Below are 8,317 nucleotides of genomic sequence, written 5' to 3'. Positions count from 1 at the left end.
AGTGGGTTACCATCTCCTTCTCCAGGGGATCTTCCCAACCCAGGGATCAAACCCGGGTCTCCCGCATTGGAGGCAGATGCTTTAACCTCTGAGCCACCAGGGAAGCCAGGTTGGGGCATAGGCTTGGATTACTGTAATACTAAATGGTTTGCCTTGGAAACGAACAGAAATCATTCTGTTGTTTTTAAGATTGCATCCAAGTACTGCATTTCGGACTCTTTTGTTGACCATGATGGCTACTCCATTTTTTCTAAGGGATTCCTGTCCACAGTAGTAGATATAATGGTCATCTGAGTTAAATTCACCCATTCCAGTCCATTTTAGTTCACTGATTCCTAGAATGTCGACGTTCACTCTTGCCATCTCCTGTTTGACCACTTCCAATTTGCCTTGATTCATGGACCTAACATTCCAGGTTCCTAGGCAATATTGCTCTTTACCGCATTGGACCTTGCTTCTATCACCAGTCACATCCACAGCTGGGTACTGATTTTGCTTTGGCTCCATCCCTTCATTCTTTCTGGAGTTATTTCTTCGCTGATCTCCAGCAGCATACTGGGCACCTACTGACCTGGGGAATTTCTCATTCAGTATCCTATCATTTTGCCTTTTGATACTGTTCATGGGGTTCTCAAGGCAAGTATATTGAAATAGTTTGCCATTCCCTTCTCCAGTCGACCACATTCTGTCAGACCTCTCCACCATGACCTGCCCGTCTTGGGTGGCCCCACACGGCATGACTTAGTTTCATTGAGTTAGACAGGGCTGCGGTCCATGTGATCAGATCGACTAGTTTTCTGTGATTATGATTTCAGTGTGTCTGCCCTCTGATGCCCCCTTGCAATACCTACCGTCTTATTTGGGTTTCTCTTACCTTGGTCATGGGATATCTCTTTGGCTCCGGCGGCGCAGACGCCAGATGCCGGCTCTGTGCAACTGACCACGTGCAGAAGCGTGGCCAAGAAGAGCTACCCCACACCCAAGGTCAGGGGCGGCGGCTGAGAGGAGCTACCCCACGTCCAAGAGGCGGTGGCTGTGCGGGTGCAGGAGGGCCGAGAGGAGCTACTCCATGTTCAAGGTCAGGAGGGGCGGCCTTGAGGAGATACCCCTTGTCCAAGGTAAGGTACAGTGGCTGCACTTTGCTGGAGCAGCTGTGAAGAGATATCCCATGACCAATGTAAGAGAAAAAATATATAGATTTATTTATTTGGCTGTGCTGGGTCTTAGTTGCAGCAGGTTAATTCTTAGTTGTGGCATGTGGGATCCAGTTCCCTGACCAAGGATCGAACCCGGGCCTCCTGCATTGGGAGCGTGGAGTCTTAGCCACTGGACCACCAGGAAAGTCCCCAGTTTGTACTTTTGTTGTGGGACCACGTTTGCTATTTGTATGTTGTATGTGTGTGAATCTTGCACTGGTTGGTTGAGACATCTTTGAATAATGGAGCTAGCATGTGATGACACCAGGTTTTGCTTCCTATTGAGTTGGGTTTTGCTATGGTGGAACATTGGTTGGGATTTTCCTTTTGCAATGAATGAGAATCTTCTTCTGTTTTGTTTTTTTGGGGTTTTTTTGTTTTGTTTTGTTTTTTGATGCTAGGGAACTGTGGAGAAGGCAATGGCAACCCACTCTAGTACTCTTGCCTGGAAAATCCCATGGGCGGAGGAGCCTGGTAGGCTGCAGTCCATGGGGTCGCTAAGAGTCGGACACAACTGAGCGACTTCACTTTCACTTTTCAGTTTCATGCATTGGAAAAGGAAATGGCAAGCCACTCCAGTGTTCTTGCCTGGAGAATCCCAGGAACGGATGAGCCTGGTGGGCTGCCGTCTATGGGGTCGCACAGAGTCGGACACGACTGAAGTGACTTAGCAGCAGCAGCAGCAGCCACTATATTCTTTAGACTCTGGGGGGAGGGGAATTGATTGAGATGAAACTTTTGAAATTCCAAAACTGGTTCATTTTGCATATGCACTTAGAGAAAGCTGGCTTGACGAAATACTTTTTTTCAGCATTCTGACCCTGAGAAAATAAAGATATTTCTAGGAAAAAGCATGACATTAACTAAGTAAATTTGACTTATTCCAACTGGTATTTTTCATTTTGTGTTTGCCAGGTGAATTGCCATGACACTTTTGGTCATGATTCACTATCTTTCCATTTGCACATTGTTTGTGATTAAAAAGAGGAATCTTTGTTTGAAAAAGCTGAAGAAATTATGGAACTTCACTCTTGTTTTTTTCATGCAGGAATTAGATTTTGTTCTTTGTGTGTGTTCGTATTTGTTTTGTGTGTAAGTGTGCCAGCTATGGGAAACTCAAATTTGTTTCCCAAATGCAGCCCCTTGAGATACATTCTTCAAAACTAGACCATTTTTGGTTATAATACTTCTGAGTTAACTTCTAAATGATAAATGAGCTCTATTTGACTCAAAAGTTGTTCAGTGGCTGTCGTGTCCAACTCTTTGCGACCCCATGAACTGCAGCACGTCAGGCTTCCCTGTCCTTCAGTATCTCCTGGAATTTGCTCGAATTCATGCCCATTCAGTTGGTGTTGCCATCCAACCATTTCATCCTCTGCCGTCCCCTTCTCCTCCTGCCCTCAGTCTTTCTCAGCATCACAGTCTTTTCCAGTGAGTTCGCTCTTCACATCAGGTGGCCAAAGTATTGAAGTTTCAGTATCAGTCCTTACAATGGATATTCAGGGTTGATTTCCTTTAGGATTGACTGGTTGGATCTCCTTTCAGTCCAAGGGACTCTCAAGAGTCGTCTCCAGCACCACAATTCAAAAGCATCAATTCTTTGGCACTCAGCCTTCTTTATGGTCCAACTCTCACATCCCTACATGACTACTAGTAAAACCATAGCTTTGACTGTATGGACCTTTGTCAGCAAAGTAATGTCTCTGATTTTTAATACGCTGTTTAGGTTTGTCATAGCTTTCCTTCCAAAGAGCAGGCGTCTTTTAATTTCATGGCTACAGTCACTTTCTTGGACACCATTTTGGAGCCCAAGAAAATAAAATCTGTCACTGCTTTCACTTTTTCCCCATCTATTTGCCATGAAGTGATGGAACCAGATGCCATGATCTTAGTTTACTGAATGTTGAGTTTAAGCCAGCTTTTTCACTCTACTCTTTCACCTTCATCAAGAGGCTCATTAGTTCCTCTTCGCGTTCTGCCATTAGAGTGGTCATCTGCATATCTGAGGTTGTTGATATTTTTCCTGGCAATCTTGATTCTAGCTTGTGATTCATCCAGCTTGACATTTTGCATGATGTACTCTGCATCTAAGTTAAATAAGCAGGGTGACAATATACAGCTTTTCCCAAAAGTAAGTGCTTACAAATTAAATACTTCATGATATTTAGAAAATTGGCCAAAATGTATTTCAAGTACTCATGATATGAGAAATATTCAGTACTGAATTGATATCTGAAACTGAAGTTAGCTTAAGCTTGTTGGTTTGTTAAGTATAACACTTTGTTGTACCTAGGTTTGTTAGAGATCAAATAAGACCTTATATCTGTTACAAATTAGTCAGCAAAGAAAACATCAATAACTTGATATGATGAAATGATAAGTCTGTCTAAAATAGTCTCTCCAGATTTTGGTAACTTGAAACTGAACTAAGTTAAATGGCAAGAACTCATGTACTATCTGGGTCATTGGTTGCTGGGCAAATCTAAGTTTACCAACCTTTGTCTTCTTAGGAGAGGAAAACTATAGCGTAAGTTTCCAGTCAGAAAATGCTGGCATAACAGTTTACAATTACCTGTTGGTTCTCACTAAAAATTAAGGTGTTTAAGAGTTGAGGATTCTAATACAAATATATAATTGAAGCTACTAAAATTAATTAAAGGAAAAAAATGTCAGTATTAAGTAGGAAAGTAGGATATATGTTTTGAGTTTAAAAGGAGTGTTATGAACGGTCGACTGAGATGATACTATTCTTGCCTGGAGAATCCCATGGACAGAGGAAGCTGGCAGGCTACAGTCCATAGGGTCACAAAGACCCAGACATGACTGAAGTGACTTAGCATGCATGCATCCATTTATTAAGTATTTACTGAGTACCAGACTTGGTACCATCATTTATGTAATCTTTATAATTGTATTGTCTTACAGTGACCAATGATCTTATTTGACCAAATGTTTTGAAACTTTTTGACAAACTTCCAAAATATCAAATTATAATTAAATTTCTTTTGACCTCTAGCTGACTTTGAGGTTCATTGGGGGGGCCCTTAAGGCATCTCAAGGAGGAATACTTAATGAGTTTTATTTGGTATGTTGAATTACATAGGAAGTATTGTCAAAGGAGTGATAAGCCTTTGAGGATTTACTGCATGGGTAGATGTTACTACTGTAGACATGAAGTACTGGCTTTGGAAAAATTTGGTTTTCATAAAAGCATAATGAAAGCCTGAATTCACTATTGCTTACTTTGCCCCCTGAAATAACACAGCTCTATTGAGACAATCCCTTGGCAGCAGGAAGATCAAAGGGAAAAGAGTAAGCAACTCAGGGGCAAGCTATGACTTTTAGAGCAAAAAGGGACAGCCCTCCATTACCAAACACCACTTTTTACAGGGCCTTTATGACATGTATCGTTCTTGCCCATGCTCTGGCACCTTATCGTTTTGATAAGGGTAATGAAAGGATTAGCTACTGATTAAACTGTTATATATGGCTATAATGTTTATGGATTCTATCTGGAGTATTCCTGATTTTTTCTGTTCTCCAGATATAGGGAAGCCCTTCCTCTCAAGAGCAATTTGGCAAACTACACTTCTACAACTTGGGCTACTTTGCAACAAGTCTCCCCCAGACTGCCAGGCTCAGACTGGTTTTCAGGTTTATTCTCCTGAATATATACAAGATCTTTCTAGATAAGAGTCAGATCCAGGACTTGGAACTCAGGGGTATTTTCATCTTGGTAGCCATTCCCCAAACCAGGATAGGACTGTGCCCCATTTTGGCAGGAGGTAGCTAGAGCGCTCATCACCCCATTCCCTGAAAGACATGGGGAAGGATGAAATGGAATTGGAGGTTGAAACTGAGTCCCTCTAGAACCAAGTTCTCTGACGAGTTTAAACATACTCACGTGTTATCTTCAAGACTGAGGAGTATCACAGGCAAGGGGGAGTTGTAACAGAGCGCTCTGAGCACATCCAGTATTGGATGCAAAACAGCCATTTCTGTGCGTCGTTACTCTGTACCTTGTACCAGACAACGGATCCTGCTCAGCCACTGACTGATGCCTTAGTGGACCCTGCCCACAAGCAGCCAATCATCAAGAATTGACAGTGAGCGGATTCAGACAGTGGTTCTGAGGAGGAGAATGAGGTAAGAGGAGATCCCAGCCTTCTCCCTGAGGCCCTCCAGATCACCCAGCCGTGGGCCAGCAGGTGAACTGCGGGGTCCCAGGGATCAGGCTGGGGCCTGTGTCCTGCAGGGCTCTGGAACCCTCAGCAAGGCCCACCTCCAGGTTTTGAGGCAGCAGTGAACCTCTCCTTCACCCCTGTCCCTTCAACCTAATAGGAGTGACCATCTGCCTGGGTCACAGTCTGTAGGACCTGGTCTCCCTGTTTGGCGACCTGAGGAGATTGAGGGTCAGTTGGGTTGGGCACCTGGCTCCCTCAGCGATGATAGCTGGGCAGGGTCTGGGGACTTGGCCCTGAGGGAGCCGCCAGCTGAGCTCTGCCTCCTCTTAGCCAGAACTGGGAACTTGGAAGGTGTCAGCTATCTTGGGACCTTACCCTTTTTTGTTAGGACAGAGAATGACATTCATTTGGTAGAGATTTACAGGAACATCATTACCTGACCATGACCTGACTTCAAGAACAAAGGATCTGACACCAAGAAGTTTGCAACAACTCACCACACCCCTCCCTCACATTTTGCTTTAAAGGGGCTTGCTGAAAGCTTTCAGTAACTTTGGGGGCTCTTAGGGCATGACCATCTCCTTCCATGGCCCTATAATAAACCTTTCTCTGTTCCAGACTCCAGTGTTTTAGTATTGATGGACGTCACTGTGCATCGGGCACACAGACTTCCATTTTCGGTAACATTCTGACCAGTGTGAGGTGGTACCTCATGGTAGTTTTGATTTGCATTTCTCTAATAATTAGTGATGTTGAGCATCTTTTCATGTGTCTATTGACCATCTATATTTCTTCTTCGGAGAAATGTTTAGTTAGGTCTTCTGCCCATTTTTTGATTGGGTTGTATTTTTGTTGTTGAGCTGTTTGTATATTTTGGAGATTAGGTCCATGTCAGTTGCATCATTCACAAATATTTTCTCCCATTCTGTAAGTTGTCTTTTCATTTTGTTTATGGTTTCCTTTGCTGTGCAAAAGCTTGTACATTTGATTAGGTCCCATTTGTTTATTTTTGTTTTTTATTTCTATTGCCTTGTGAGCCTGACCTAAGAAAACACTGGTACAACTTATGTCAAAAAATGTTTTGTCTGTGCTCTCTTCTAGGAGTTTTATGATGTCATGTCTTATATTTAGGTCTTTAAGCCATTTTTAGTTTATTTTTGTATATTGTGTTAGGGAATGTTCTAACTTCATTGATTTACGTGTGGCTGTCCAACTTTCCAAGCACCACTTACTGAAGAGACTGTCTTTTCCCATTGTATATTTTTGCCTCCTTTGTCGAAGATTGATTAAGCATAGGTGTGTGGGCCTATTTCTGGGCTAAATATTCTGTTCCGTTGACCCATATGTCTATTTCTGTGCCAGTACCATGCTATTTTGACTACTGTAGCTTTGTAGTATTGTCTGAAGTCTAGGAGGGTTATGCCTTAATACAGAGTCAGATTTGTTCTTCCCACGGCTTCCTTTATGGTCCAGTGGTTAAGACTCCACGTTTCCACTGCAGGGGATGTGGGTTTGATCTCTAGTGTAGGAACCAAGATCCCACATACCACATGGTGCAGCCAAAAAAATAAACAAAGACTTATTCTTCCCTATTACAAATGCCCTGCCCTGGTGGATACCCAGCGTCCTGGAGCCTCTGTCAGCCTGGAACTAACTGGACACTCGGATGGTGGATGTCCAGGCAGCACCAAGCAGCCTCATGGAACCGATTTCTCATCTGTAGACAGAAGAGTTGCAGTACCTGGAGCTGTCCCTAGTGCTTTCACCTACCACAGCCTCCGTCTCCCAGCCTCCCTGCCTCTGCCCTGCTCCCCTCCCCTCCCAATAGTCTGTCTGCAACATGACAGCCTGAAAGAGCATGTCAAACAGGAGTCTCTGTGGTGGTGACAGCGCCACTGGAAGCTCCCCATGGTCCCTCTGTCACCCCTGTGTTAAATATCCATTTCTGACCACAGCCAGATGCAGCTCAGTGTGGGCAACCTCACTTCCTGCTCCTGAACACCCAGACTTCCTGGATCCCTTCCAATGCTGCCATTCCTTGCTGTCTCGGGGCCTTTGTGCAGGCTGTCCCTTCTGCCTGGAAAGCTCTCCATACTGCTTTTTAGTTAGAAAATTCTTTTTTTTTAAATGTTTTATTTATTTGTTTCTGACTGTGCTGGATCTTCCTTGCTGTGCAAGCTTTTCTCTAGTTGTGGCAAGTGGTGGCTACTCTCTAGTTCCAGTATACTGGCTTCTCATCACTGTGGCTTCTGTTGTGAAGCATGGGCTCAGGGTGCATAGGCTTCAGTCGTTGTGGCTCCCGGGCTCTAGAGCACAGACTCAGTAGTTGTGACGCACAGACTTACTTGCTCCGTTGAACGTGGGATCTTCCCGGACCAGGAATGTAACTCACGTCTCCTACATTGGTAGGCAGATTCTTTACCACTGAGCCACCAGGGAAGCCCTAGTTAGAGAATTCAAATGGGGCTTTAACCCCCAGCTCACACATCCAGGAGAAGTCCAGACCAGGCTGCCACCTCTTTTTTGCAATTTATTTATTTTTAGTATTTATCCAATAGGCATTTTTAAAGAGCATTTATTTATTTGGCTTTGTCGGGTCTTGGTTGTGGCCCCCAGGAGCTTTGTTGCATCGTGCAGGACCTTTTGCTGTGATTCCTTGACTCTCTAGTTGTGGCTTACGGGCTCAGTAGTCTGGCACAAGGGCTTATTTGCTCCACAGCATGTAGGATCTTAGTTCCCCAACCAGGGCTTGAACCTGCATCCCCTGCATTGCAAGGTGGATTCTTAAGTACCGAACCACCAAGAAAGTCCTTGCAATCTGTAATTTTTCTTTTACAAGTTTTCTTACGGGTTATCTCTTTCACCCACTTGCTTCCTGCCATATTCCTGGGGCCTGACATGTAGTAGGTGCTCAAGAAACATTTGCTGACTGAGACG

Source organism: Moschus berezovskii, chromosome 8, assembly GCF_049115385.1.
Source record: "Moschus berezovskii isolate FMDL1 chromosome 8, NW_MosBer_1.0, whole genome shotgun sequence".
Lineage (NCBI taxonomy): Eukaryota > Metazoa > Chordata > Mammalia > Artiodactyla > Moschidae > Moschus > Moschus berezovskii.
The sequence above is the reverse complement of the archived record's forward strand: the minus strand, read 5'-3'. Positions refer to the sequence as shown.